Source organism: Pelophylax lessonae, assembly GCF_965119305.1.
Source record: "Pelophylax lessonae genome assembly, chromosome: 1".
NCBI classification, from domain to species: Eukaryota; Metazoa; Chordata; class Amphibia; order Anura; family Ranidae; genus Pelophylax; species Pelophylax lessonae.
In genome coordinates, this window is record NC_138768.1 from 686005369 (window position 1) to 686020789 (window position 15421).

Sequence of the window (15421 nt, forward strand, 5' to 3'; positions counted from 1 at the left end):
TATGTCTCTATGCCATTACTAGCTCCTCCAATGGTCCACTGCAACTTTCACAAATATATGGTACTTCCAGGTGTGAGGGAGGAGGATGTGACCTCTTTCCCAACCTAAGTGGTCTATCACTAGGCCTAAACACAGTCAACCTGATGAGGATGAAGACCTAATTAACTTTGTTTAAGTTTTAGCACCATCTGACATGGAGCCTGCACTGAGTTTGAACCCTGAAAAACTTGACACAAAAAGCATAGCACAGGTGATCAGAGCTAAAAAGATTCCAACACACACGTTCCTGTAGAAATAGCTGTGCATATACTGTAAGTGGGTGCTGAAGCCACCACTGGCTGAAACTGTGTCTAGTCAGAGCAAGAGAATGTCACAAGCACACCAAGGATCTCCAGAATGATGTCACATGCCTGATGAGGGGGTTCTGCTTGACTCCAAAAGGTTGCTATCTGCTGTAACAATGTGATCATTGAATAAAGCTTTGGACTCATTCTAGAGATCCTTTGTGTGCTGATGACATTCTCTTGATCAGAGCTATAAAGAGATGCTGGGCTCCATTCACTAAAGCAAATCATGGCATGTAGGTGTCCGGACACATTATCCCTATATATCACCTGCGTTCTTGAAACTGTCAATTCACAATGCCGCTTTGTGGTACTTACCACAAAACACTGAAAACACTAGGTAAATACTGCATGAAAAGACGTTAAACTCAATTCACAGATGAAAAAAATTTAATAAATGCATGCAGTAATTAAGAAGTGGTACAGGCATGCGGTAATGATGGAAGTGATAACTTTGGTCACCACACCTTAAAGAGTAGGGTATGGAAATGTTTAAGGGTGCCTAATCACAATCTAATGAGCATTTGGTTAGTCTACACTCACATTAGGCAGCTGGACATTGCATTGCTCTCCCCTACATCCTTAACCACTTGCCGACTGCGCACAGTATATTTACTGCGGCAGTCAGCCCCGGCCAGGCAGAGTGACGTAGTTCTACGTCGCTACTTGCCGCCGGTCCTGTGCGCACTCCCGCGTGTCCTCGCCGACACCGATGGCTCGATTGGGTTCAGAACCGATCAGTCATCAGGTCCAGGCCAATGATTTTTGGCCTGGACCTGTAGATCGGTCCTGCCCAATCAGCTTCTGTTCTGAGTCTGTGAAATGTAAACACAGACTCAGAAAAGACGTGCCCTCTTCTCCCATGATCCTTTTTGGATTCATCTGGAGAAGAGAGCACATCTAACTGTAAGTACTGCACCAAACACAGTCACACACAGCTAGATAGGCACATTTACCCCCCAATTGCCCCCCCCGATTAACCCCTACAGCCCCTGACACAACACACACTATATACAGCATATAGCATTTACCTATATACCTGTATAAGTGTGATTTGTGGTCAAGTGTAGCGCTTGCGACCCCCCCTTTTCCACTTGAATTACCCGCCACCCCCCCTAATAAAGATTTAACCCTCTGATCCCCCCTGACCCCCCCCCCCCTGATCACCGCCAGTTAACCCCTACACCCTCTGTCACATCAGCACTAATACAAACGTAATATACAGTGTTTTTGTATTTTTGTATTAGTGTGATTGTGATCAGAATTAGCGCAGGCGACTAAGTTTCTGTCCCAAGATGGTTTAGGGTCCCCGCCACCCGCCCAATAAATATTTAACCCCCTGACCCCCCCTGATCACCCCTACACCCCCTGCCACGACACTCACCGTATACAGTATATAGCATTTTTCTATATACCCGTATAAGTGTGATTTGTGGTCAGGTGTAGCGCTTGCCCCCCCCCTTTTCCACTTGAATTACCCGCCACCCCCCTAATAAAGATTTAACCCCCTGATCCCCCCTGATCCCCCCTGACCCCCCCCTGATCACCGCCAGTTAACCCCTACACCCTCTGTCACATCAGCACTAATACAAACGTAATATACAGTGTTTTTGTATTTTTGTATTAGTGTGATTGTGATCAGAATTAGCGCAGGTGACTACGTTTCTGTCCCAAGGAGGTTTAGGGTCCCCCCCACCCACTCAATAAAGATTTAACCCCCTGACCCCCCCCCTGATCACCCCTACACCCCCTGCCACAACACACACTGTATACAGTATATAGCATTTTCTATAAGTGTGACTTGTGACCAGGTTTAGCGCTTGCCACCGCTCCTTTTATCCTTAGGATACCCGCCAGCCCCTTCCAATAAAGATTTAACCCCCTGATCCCCCCCTGATCACATCCAGTTAACCCCTTCCCCCCGTCACATTGCACACTAATACACACATAATATAGTGTTTTTACTGTATTTTGTATTAGTGTGATTGTGACTTGAGGTTTGCGCTAGCGAGTTCGTTTCTTTCCTAAAGGAGGTTTGCAGTGAGCCGGCTGCATGAGAGGCATTTTTCTTATGTCCTCCCGAGTACCCCTACCCAAAGATACCCCCAAAAAAGATGTCGTGTCTGTAGCAGGCGCGGATGTAGGAGTGACACCCGTTATTATTGTCCCAAATGTCCTGACCAACCTGGTCTCTGCATCGGGGAATGTTTTGAGCACTACCATACACTAGTGGAGTATTAGTGTAGGGTACAGCATGACACAGTGTAGGGCACACAAACACAGGGTCTTGAAGGATGTTGGATGTCCATCGACATTTTGAGAGACCCAAGCTGGAAGATCGCAGTCCCAAATCAAGACATCAAGAAACAGTTAGAAAGAAAAATAAAAGGATCCAAAAACTGTTGTTGTGTCAGTCATTTTATATGTCCTTCTACTCTTCTTACTGTACTTTTAATGTCCTTTGTTTGTTTTTTCATTCTTTTGTGACCTGTTTCTCTTGCAGGTACTCGTCGGCTACCACGCATTGATTTTATATATTCTGACACAAACAGTGTTTGCGCTCAGCATATATGGATACCTTTGCTGATAGCAGCTGTGGTGATTTTCTGATTTCAGCACTGCAGTTAAAATCCTATTTTGGTATACGTGGATAGTGTCGTGTATACCCATCATTAAATTCAGTGGGTGGCTGTTTGGGCGGTTAATGATGAGTAATACTACGCATTATTCCTGTGCTGATTTCTGATAGGTTCTCTTTTTTTCCGTTCAGCCCACAGGCTGCATGAAAAAAAAAAAAAACCTATATGCCAAACAAGGACCAGCAATGTACTGGTACGTTGCTGGACTTTGAGTGGTTATACCAGGATGATGCCTGCAGATTTAGGCATCATCTTGGTATCGTTTTTTACAGCCAGCGGTCTGCTTACATGTGAAAGCAATCCTAGAAGGTAAATGGCCGCTAGACTGCTTTTACATGCAGTGGGAGGGCCCCCCCCCCCCCACCGCCGCCTTCCGCAGCCTTCCGTGGTTTTTCTCTGGCTCTCCTGTCCCACCGGTTAACCCGAGAGTGCAGACGGTGGTTCAATTATCTAACCATAGAGCTAATTGGAGATGAGAATGGCTCCAATCATCTCTATGGCCTAAGATGCCGGAGGCTACGAGCATTTCATGACTTCTGTTTCGCCAGAAATAAACAGGGCCATTGGGAAATTGGGAAAGTATTTTATCACACCAATTTTGGTGTGGTCAGATGCGTTAAGGTCAGAGGAGAAATCTAGAGTCTAAAAGACTCCAATTTTTTAAAAAAAAGAGTACCTGTCACTACAGATTGCTATCATAGGGGATATTTAAATTCACTGTGATAACAATAAAAATGATTAAAAAAAATTAAAGGAAAGGTGTCAAAATAACATAAAAAAGCAAAAGAAAAAAGAAAAAAAAAATCGACCCCCCCCTTTCCCCCCGTGCTTGCGCGCAATGGCGCACGCAAGCGTTGGTCTAGTGTCATATGTAAACCGCAATTGCAGCATGCATGTGAGGTATTGCCGCGATTGCCAGATCGAGTGCAGTAATTCTTGCAGTAGACCTTCTCTGTAAGTCTAAAGTGGTAACCTGTAGAGACTTTTAAAGGTTTTTAAAAATGTACGTATGTTTTTGCTGCTGCGCAATTTTTAAAGCATGTCATGTTAGGTGTCTATGTACTCGGCATAAGATCATCTTTTAAATTTTACGAAAAAAATTGGAATTATATAGTGTATTTGTGCAATAAATTTAAAAAAATGTATTTTTTCTCAAAAATTGCGTTTGGAAAATCTGTGCGCAAATACCGTGTGACAAAAAAATTTGCAACATCCACCATTTTATTCTATAGGGCCTCTGCTTTAAAGAAATATATAATGTTTGGGGGTTCAAAGTAATTTTCTAGTAAAAAAAAATATTTTTTCATGTAAACAAAAAGGCACAGAAAAGGCTTGGTTTTCAAGTGGTTAGAAGAGTGGGTGATGTGTGGCTAAGATTGTGCATAAAATGCCGGGACAGTTAAAACACCCCCAAAATGACCCCTTTTTGAAAAGTAGACACCCAAAGCTATTTTCTGAGAGGCATGGTGAGTCCATGGAGTATTTTATATTTTGCCACAAGTTTCAGGAAAATTATTATTTTGTTTTTTTTTTGTTGTTTTTTTACAGAAAGTCGTCACTAAATGATATATTGCTCACGCATGCCATGGGAATATGTGAAATGACACCCCAAAATACATTCTTTTGCTTCTCCTGAGTACAGGGATACCACATGTGTGAGACTTCTTGGGAGCCTAGCTGTGTACGCGACCCCGAGAACCAGTCCACATCTTCAGGTTTTCTAATGGCGTAAATTGCTGATTTTACCCCTGACTACCTGTCACAGTTTCCATTTTGCAAAGTAGACACTCCAAGCTATTGGCTGAGAAGCATGGTGAGTCCATGGAATAGTTTATATTTTGCCACAAGTTTCGGGAAAATTTTTTTTTTTTTTTTTACACAAAGTTGTCAGTAAATGATATATTGCTCACACATGCCATGGGAATATGTGAAATGACACCCCAAAATACATTCTGCTGCTTCTCCTGAGTACAATGATACCCCATGTGTGAGACTTTTTGCCAGTCTAGCCGCATACAGGACCCAGAAAACCAATGCGCACCTTTTGGCTTTCTAAGGGCGTAAATTGTTGATCTCACTCCTTACTACCTATCACACTTTTGAAGTCCATAAAAAGCCAAGATGGCACAAAACCCCCCCAAATGACCACATTTTTCAAAGTAGACTCTCCAATCTATTTGCTGAGAGGCATGGTGAGTATTTTGCAGCTCTCATTTTTTTTGGAAAATGAAGAAAATACAGGAAAATGCATTTTTTTTCCTCTTTTTTCAATTTCCAAAACTTTGTGACAAAAAGTGAGATCTGCAAAACACTCAACATGCCTCTCTGCAAATAGCTCAGGGTGTCTACTTTCCGAAAAGGGGTCATTTGGGGGGGGGGGGGGTTGTGCTGTCTTGGCATTTCATGGCCTCCAAAACTGTGATAGGTAGTCAGGAGTGAAATCAACAATTTACACCCTTGGAAATCCTGAAGGCGATGATTGGTTTTCGGGGTCCTGTACTCGGCTAGACTGCAAAAAAGTCTCACACATGGGGTATCCCTGTACTCATGAGAAGCAGCAGAATGTATTTTGGGGTGTCATTTCACATATACCCATGGCATGCGTGAGCAATATATCATTTACTGACAACTTTGTGTAAAAAAAAAAAAAAATATATATATATATATATATATATATATATATATATTTCCCGGAACTTGTGGCAAAATATAAAATATTCCATGGACTCACCATGCCTCTCAGCAAATAGCTTGGGGTGTCTACTTTCCAAAATGGGGTAATTTGGGGGGGGTTTGTGCTATCTTGGAATTTTAGGGCCTCCGAAATTGTAATAGGTAGTCAGGAGTGAAATCAACAATTTACGCCTTTGGAAAGCCTGAAAGTGGGGGTTGGTTTTCGGGGACCTGTACTCGGCTAGACTGCAAAAAAGTCTCACACATGGGGTATCCCTGTACTCAGGAGAAGCAGCAGAATGTATTTTGGGGTGTCATTTCACATATACCCATGGCATGTGTGAGCAATATATCATTTACTGACAACTTTGTGTAAAAAAATATATATATATATATTTCCCGGAACTTGTGTCAAAATATAAAATATTCCATGGATTCACCATGCCTCTCAGCAAATAGCTTGGGGTGTCTACTTTCCAAAATGGGGTCATTTGGGGGGGTTTTGTGCTATCTTGGAATTTTAGGGCCTCCGAAACTGTGACAGGTAGTGCAGAGGTGACATGAACAATTTACGCCATTAGAAAACCTGAGAGTGTTGATTGGCTTTTGCGGTCCTGTACACAGCTAGGCTCCCAAAAAGTCTCACACATGGGGTATCCCCATACTCAGGAGAAGCAGCAGAATGTATTTTGGGGTGTCATTCCACATATACCCATGTCATGTGTGAGAAATTTATCTTTTAGTGACAATGTTGTGTAAAAAAATAAAAAATAAAAAAAAAAATTGTAATTTTCCCAAAACTTGTGGCAAAATATAAAATATTCCATGGACTCACCATGCCTCTCAGCAAACAGCTTGGGGTGTCTACTTTCCAAAATGGGGTCATTTGGGGGGGTTTTGTGGTATCTTGACATTTCAGGGCCTCCTAAACCGTTATAGGTAGTGAGAAAATGCAATGAAAAATCTACGCCCTTTGAAATTCTGATGGTGGTGATTTGTTTTCGGGGTCCCATAAACAGCTAGGCTCCCAAAAAGTCCCACATATGTGGTATCCCTGTACTCAGGAGAAGCAGCAGAATATATTTTGTGGTGTAATTACACATATACCCATGGCATGTGTGAGCAATATATCATTTCAATGACAACTTTGTGTAAAAAAAAACAAACTTTTTTTTAGTCATTTTTCAAACACCTGTGACAAAAAAATGAAATATTCAATGAGCTCAACATGCCTGTCAGGACATTCCTTAGGATGTCTACTTTCCAAAAAGGGGTAGTTTGGTGGGGTTTTGTACTGCCCCGCCATTTTAGCACTTCATGAAATTAGATAGGCAGTCAGAAATTAAATCAACGACATGTAGCTAAATATATTTTGGCCAAAAAAAATGACATAAATTGAGTATATTGGATATTTTTTAAAAGACAAAAATGTCTTTTTTTTCAAAATTTTCGCTCTTTTTTTATTAATATCGCAAAAAATAAAAAGTGCAGAGGCGATCGAATACCACCAAAAGAAAGCTCTGTTTGTGGGAAAAAAAGGACGTAATATTTGTTTAGGTACAGCATTGCATGACCGAGCAATTATCAGTTAAAGTCACGAAGTGCCAAGTTGAAAAAAGGGGTCTGGTCTTTAAGCTGCAAAATCCTCCGGTGGTAAAGTGGTTAATGGAGCCGTTTGAGGCTAATTTGTTGGAGATTCATGCCATTCTAAGGAGGGCAAGGAGAAGAGGAGTGGTTGTCATGCATCCATGTTCCTTTAAGCAGCGCACCTTCCTGGATGATTTCCCTGAAGCAGAAGTGCTCACGAAATTGTGTCTGTCTAAGGAACTGATTATGCTGCTGTTTGGGGATTTGCACTCTTTTCTGGAGCTCATCACACTGCGCAGTCATGCCATTCCACCCTTGACCAAGTTGCTGGCTATCCTGCACTTTTTTGGCAAGGCTTCCTTTAAGATGGTAGCTGGAGAGGTGGTTGGAGTATCACAGCCATCTTTTTCAAGTTTGCTTGCTAAGGCCCTGCAGGGTTTTGGGCAAATTGCCCCAAAAATATCTACATGCCTACCACGTGTCAGGAGTGGGATCAGTTTAAGAATGATTTCTATGCTGTAGCTGGAATTCTAATGTCATGGGTGTCATAGACTGTACTTGTATGACTTTTTTTGCCCCTTCTGATAAAGAGCACATCTACTGTAATAGGAAGGAGTATCAGTCCCTGAACATCCAGGTTTTCTGTGATGCAACTATGTTCATCAAAAATGTGGACACTGGCTTCCCAGGGTCTGTCCGTGATGCCTACATATTAAAGCAATCACAGCTCTAACACCATTTTGACACCGGAGGCTGGATTCTTGGTAAAAATACTTTCTATTACTAAATATGTCTCAATGAATGCCACATACATCATACTTGGAAATATATGTGCATGTGTTACACTCCTGTATTCACTCCTCACACCTTGCAGAAGTATGCAAATTGGTTCACCTAGGAGCTAGTGATGGCTGTTAAAGAAAGAACTACACCAAATGCTCATCCTGGTCTCCTAAGCCACTTTATGTGGCCTAAGGCCTTCACATGACAAATATGTTTAGCCATTAAATACAAAATGTAGGGAATAAATGCTCCTGTTATTACACACTCATCGTGATATATTGTTGATGTTCCAAAAATGGCATTTTCAAACTGTATTGTAGGAAATTCTGCCTATTTCTATCAGCCTTGGCTGCTAACCCCACTCTTGAGGTGCTCAACACCTGCAGAATCTCACTACAATGCAGCAAATACTAAGACAAGACATCTACTGAACTCTGTGGTAAATTGTCATCTTTCTTTTGGGAACGTGCAGATGCTGGCAGAAGGTTGACATCCTCGACACTGACATTACATGGCTGGTCTTGAGACTGGCTGAAGTTGTCATCATTCTTGTGAGATGCAGCTTAAGGTACATTAAGCCGTATTTGTGCACTTGCGACAGAAACAACAGTACTGTCTGTGATCCTTTTTTTATTTGTACTAACATAACCATACACCCCTTTTCCTTCACACACTGCCCCATTTCCTGCACACACTGCCTGCCTTTAATCTTACACCCCCCGTCACACAGGAATGTCACTTGAAGTTGACTAGACCTCTACCAGAAGATGAGGGGCTGGATCCTGAGAAAAAATGCACATGGAGTGAATTGCTGGAGATTACTTAATGTGTGCCAGAGTGTGAAGTGGACAAAGAGCTGCAGGAGGCTGAGAGAGATGGACCTGGTGAATGGCAACAGCAAGTTCATGAAGCAGGTGACCAGTGATGATTGAAGAGGTGTGGCTTAGAAAGTGACATATGGGGTAGATGACCATTTTGTCATAATTTAACAATGATTGGAGATCCATGCTAATGGGGGAGTGGCTTGTGGGAGTGGTAGCCGAGAGTTCTGTTATCAACATCGGGGCCTGGAGCCTGCATTCTTGCATCCTGCATTGGGACTTGCGGTGGGTCTGAGGAAAACCAGGATTATGCTGGTGCTGCATTGGGCCCTGAGTAGGGAAACCATCGGTCATGGCTTCGCCCTAGGCAGCAGTGAGCCCTAGTGCCAGCCCTGGCTACAAACAAAACATGAAAGTGCATAACTGCTACAACAAATGAGGCTGTATAAAGGATTAAAAGTGTATTACCATGTGCTACACCAAATCCAGGATGTACGGCTTTTTTTCTGGTGAGGTCTTCTCCATCATTGCTTACTTCTTCCAAGGCCCTAAAGAGTGTGTATGCATCGGAAAAATAGTGACGCCTGCTGGATTGGACAGATGCAATAAATTACCACACAATTTCATGCCTTAAATACAGAAAAACACAACAATACCACATGCTTTATTTTAGAAGCCTTTTTTTTTTTTTTGTGAATGTCAAAAAAATTTTGACAAACGCTGAGCAGTGTTTTACTGCATTTCTTAAAGTGGTAGATACTGCTTTGTGAATGGAGCCCACTGAGTCTCATGTTCCCTGCCCTAAGGGACAGCAATTGGCTGTTTAGTTCCTAAGCTCTGAATTCTGAGGAGGTTGGCTGATGTGTTCCATGGTTCCCCATACCCAGGCATGCTGATGTTAATGTGCAAGTTGAGCTCAGGTATCTATAATATTATGCTAGCAAGACAGATCATAATTGGCAAAACTCATTATATCTGCACAGCATATTCCCAAAGCTTTAAGTATTCCTTGCATTTTGTTCATACTTCTCTGAGTGTGGACTTCCAGAACAGTAGTGTTTAATAGTTGAGAGCTAAAGTTTCTTAGGTAAGTGATGTTCACTTTTTCTATTTTAGTAGTCACAATTGAGTTTATATGTCAACAATAATATTGAATCATTTTTGGTTTGTAATATGTTGTGGTCCTAAGCTTACTGTAAGTTGCTAGAGCAGGGATAGGCAGGCATAGGGACAATATTTACAGATAGTAAGAATGAGGAAAGCTGGGCTGGGATCCACTTAAAGGATAGATGAGGAGGGCTATCTATAATTTCTTTCTCTGAAAAAGCAATATTTAACAGTTTTCCATTTATTAGAAAAAAATATGTAAGTGTGTTGTGTAAAAATATTCCTTTCATTCAGTGTATTGCTTTTCTCGACAGATACAAAGGCCAACAAAGAAAACGTTTAGGAATCTTGCAACCCACAGTAAGTAATGGATCATTTACATGCTCTTTCACCATTTACAAGTTCCACTAGTATTCAGATATTTCACATTCATTTTTTTGAAAATGAACATATTTTATTCCTGATTTCAGAATGCAATAGATATAAAGTAGAACTGAAATTGCACACTAAGAGAAAAACAGAAACAATAGTTTCTCTGCTCAGAAACGTTATTTTAGAACCTTGCATTAGGCTTTAATGTGAATTCTATGTCATTCAGGGCCACGCAAAGTCACATACTCCCCCTCCTTTTGTTTCCACCTGGAGGGCTTGCCTGTCACTACCTTCCCTCTTACCTTTAAAGGATAATTCTGATCTGTAGGACCTAATTAGACCTTCCAAGTCTTTATTCCGGTGTGCTTCCACAAGCACTTTTTCAGAAGAAGCCAAAAACACAGCTTTCTCTGCTCAGAAAACAACAGTCTGGTACCTCAAATTAAGCCCTAATGCTAATCCTTTGTTGTTTTCTCCTACATTTTCACTAGAAATGGGCAGAACGGAAACATTTGTTTTGTTTCATTTCAGATATATTTGTTATGTTACTAATTTTGTTTTGTTTCAGAATTTGTTTATTTTCGTTTCATTTTCATTAAATTTTGTTTTGTGTTCATTAAATTGAATTTTGTTTAATAATTTTCTAACGCATTCCAAATTTTCGATAAGAACTTGGATCAGTCGAAAAATGATCAACCAATTTGAATTCTGTGTGAAGAATATCTAGTTGTTAAGCAGCAGACCAGGAAGCTGGCCTCCACGTCCTTAACAATCGATGACTCATGAGCTGTCAGCAGGATTCCCCACTGACAGCTGAAATGTAAACAAAACAATGTCAGCAACAGAAAATTCATTAAAAAAACAGCGTGGGCTCTCCCCCTGATCCATACCAGGCCCTTCGTGTTTTTGACATTTCCTTTATTAAAAAAGAAAAAAAAGAAAAAAAACCTCCAGCCTCGATGAAAGCTTCCTGTGGACTGCCTGCTCCTACGTCTGACATTCCTCAAATAGCTAAGGGGCGGAGTCACCTGATGACATCAGCGTTGACCCCACCCCCTTGTGATGTCACCACCTGGGGCATGCTGGGAAGATAACTTCACAAGGGGACGGGTCACCAGGTGATGTCATCGGATGACTCTGCACCTTGGCTTTTTAGGAAATATCAGACGGAGGAGAAAGCAGTCTGGTGGAAGTGCTCGATGAGGTTGGAGGGGTTTTTTTTTCAGGTTCGGTGGTGAGCGCCATGAGACGGATCTACATCGAGGGATATTGTTTTTTATTTTTAACCAATGAATTGTCTAAAACTCGTTTATTGACTTTCTTCACTTTTTACACGTCTTTAGATTAATTTCACGTCGCCCGCCGAACCCAAAAAAAGAAAAAAAAAAACTTCGGCCTCGCTGAACACTTCCTGCAGACTGCCTGCTCCTCCGTCTGACATTTCTTAAATAGCCAAGGGATGGAGCCACCTGATGATGTCACCTGGTGACCCCACCTACTTGTGACATCATTGACCCAGCATGCCTCGGGCAGGGACATCACAAGGGGTGGGGTCATAGAGTGACTCCACCCCTTAGCTATTTAAGAAATGTCAGACAGAAGAGTAGGCAGTCCACAGGAAGCAGTCGACAAGGCCAGAGTTTTTTCTTTATTTTTTCGGGTTCAGCGGTGTGGCAGATGGAGTGAGATGGATCTACATCAGGAGGCATTGTTTTTTATTTTTTAATAAAGGAATTGTCAAAAACTTGTTTACTGTTTTTCTTCACTTTTTACACATTTTTTTTATGAATGGGTACTTAATCACATAGTGGGGGGGGGGCAGAATCTGGGGGCCCCCTTGGAGATGGGGGCTTCCAGATTTCTGATAAGCCCCAACAAGCATCCCTCTATGTTGAATGTGCCCAGGTTTTATTCAGGAGGGGGGCGCTCGCTCACCTCCCCCCCTTTTTCCTGACCTGCCGGCTGCATGCTCAGATAATGGCCTGGTATAGTGTGTGTGTGTGTGGGGGGGGGGGGGGGGGCACGCTTTTTTTTCTGAATTTTCTATTACTGGCATATTTTGTTAACATTTCAGCTGTCAGTGGGGAAGCCCTCTGACAACTGATGAGTCATCAGTTGTTAAGTATGCAGCAACTGGCTTCCTGGGCCAACCAGCTATTCCTCACACAGAATTAGAATTCATTAATCATTTTTTGACCGATTCGAATTCTAATCGCGCTGAAAATTTGGAATTCATTAGAAAACTAATTAACAAAACAAATTTTAAAGAATTTAATATAAAATCGTTACTATTCTTTACTATTTCATTCGGAGATTTGGATACGTCTGAATCTCCGAATAAAGTTCATCCCAATTTGATTTTGCAACATTAGTTGCCTCTGAAACACTCCTCTAAATATTAGTTAACAGGCGACAGTCCCTACAGGCTTAATTTTAAAACAATGCGCTGACTGCCTCCATATATACACCACAACGATTCAATCTCAGTTGAAAATGGACATTAGTTCAGCACACATATAACAACATACCAGATTACAAAAAGATTTTAAAGTATTACTTGATGATTTAAACTATGTAAATAATCTGTAAAGACATGCATGTCTCCTAATTCCCTTTTATCTATATAAAATGCTTATAGTAGATTAAAAATGACCCAAAAGTGGAAATACATCTGATACAATTTTTTTTATTTTATGGGTATCCCCACAGTCTCTTTTCCACATTCAGGGTAAAAAATGGAGGAAAACCCCACAGATTCTAAATGAAAAATTCTAAATACATAAATGTATATGTACAAAAGAATGTAAAACATCCTTACATACTGTAAGTGCAACAGAAAAATTAATGTTATCAAAGTTAAATTGCGTATAAAAGAAACTTTTTTTTAAAGTGTGCATACTGCTCACATGTATCCCACGGTCATAAAAGGACCAGATAACACACCAGTCAAGAACATTATCAAGGATAAAGGATCCTTGATTTTATCCCTTGATAATGTTGTTTTGAACAAAGACAGTCGTGAGGAGCAACAGCGGTGACTTTATTACACCCGCTGGAGTGTCTGCATGTGATTGATTGTTATATATGCAAATTTACTCCTGCCTTATTGTAAGTAGTTTTGATCTTCATTAAAAAAAGCCTAGATTTTTAATTACTACACTATGAGTTCCTCCTTTGTCTTTCCCTTTTGCTGAGCTCACTGTTGAACATCCTGGTTGTATGCTAACCTATTCTGGAATATTGGCTCCTGATACCCATCTATCCCATAGAGATACTGGGATAAAGTGCAGCCAGGCCCCCATCTTTGAGTCAGAGTAGCTGGTAAGCAGCTTGAGAGTTGGGTGTGCACGTTTGGGTGTGAAGATTTTGCTATCCACACTGAAATATGGATTTTTGTTGATACACAAGTATAAATTAACTTTTTGAACAAGAGCACTTCTCTTCTTTTTTTTCTGATGGACTTTACTGGATTATTTATGAATGTTTTTTAACACATTTTTATTTACAGTTTTTGATATTTATGAATGTTTTATTTGATTGATTAATTGGTATGAATTTACGCAGTTTTTTTGATAGTGCAACTCATTTTTAGTAATATCTACATTACCCCAAATCTGTAAATATCTTGCAAAAACGCAATATAACAAACTTTCATTATATAGTTAAAAAATGAAATACTACATATTTTAATGAATGTGTCATATGACATATAGAGTATCTCACAAAAGTGAGTACACTCCTCATGTTTTTGTAAATATTTTATTACATCTTTTCATGTAACAACACTGAAGACATGACACTTTGCTACAATGTAAATTAGTGAGTGTACATCTTGAATAATTTTGTCCATTCAAAATACCTCAACACGCAGCCATTCATTTCTAAACCGCTGGCAACAAAAGTAAGTACACCTCTAGGTGAAAATGGGCCCAAAGTGTCAATATTTTGTGTGGCCACTATTATTTTCCAGCACTGCCTTAACCCTCTTAGGCATGGAGTTCACCAGAGCTTCACAAGATGCCACTGGAGTCCTCTTCCACCCCTCCATGACGACATCACGGAGCTGGTGGATGTTAGCCCCAGACCATGACACTCCCACCACCATGCTTGACTATAGGCAAGACACACTTGTCTTTGTACTTCTCACCTGGTTGCTGCCACACATGCTTGACACAATCTGAACCAAATAAGTTTATCTTGATCTCCTCAGCAATCTGTTTGTCTTCAGCTTGTCTTCAGCAATCTGTTTGCGGGCTTTCTTGTGCATCATCTTTAGAAGAGGCCTCCTTCTGGGATGACACCCATGCAGACGAATTTTAAGCAGTGTGTAGCATATGGTCTGAGCACTGACAGGCTAACCCCCCACCCCTTCAACCTCTGCAGCAATGCTGGCAGCACTCACATGTCTATTTCCCAAAGACAACCTCTGGATATGACGCTGAGCACGTGCACTCAACTTCTTTGGTCGACCATGGCAAGACCTATTCTGAGTGGAACCTGTCCTGTTAAACCACTGTATGTTCTTGGGCACTGTGCTGTAGCTCAGTTTCAGGGTCTTGGCATTCTTCTTATAGCCTAGGCCATCTTTATGTAGAGCAACAATTCTTTTTTTCAGATCCTCAGAGAGTTTTATGCCTTGAGGTGCCATGTTGAACTTCCAGTGACCACTATGAGAGAGTGAGAGTGATAACACCAAATTTAACACACCTGCTCCCCATTCACACCTGAGACCTTCTAACACTAATGAGTCACATGACACCGGGGAGGGGAAATGGCTAATTCGGCCCTATTTGGACATTTTCACTTAGGGGTGTACTCACTTTTGTTGCCAGTACTTTAGACATTAATGGCTGTGTGTTGAGTTATTTTGAGAGGAAAGTAAACTTACACTGCTATACAAGCGGTACACTTCATTTCTTTACATTGTAGCAAAGTGTAATTTCTTCAGTGTTGTCACATGAAAATATATAATAAAATATTTACAAAAATGTTAGGAGTGTACTCACTTTGTGAGATACCGTATATCACCATGTCAGCCTGTGTACCATTTCTCAAAATGATGAGGCAGCTCAAACATAATTGTAACCCTATGCAC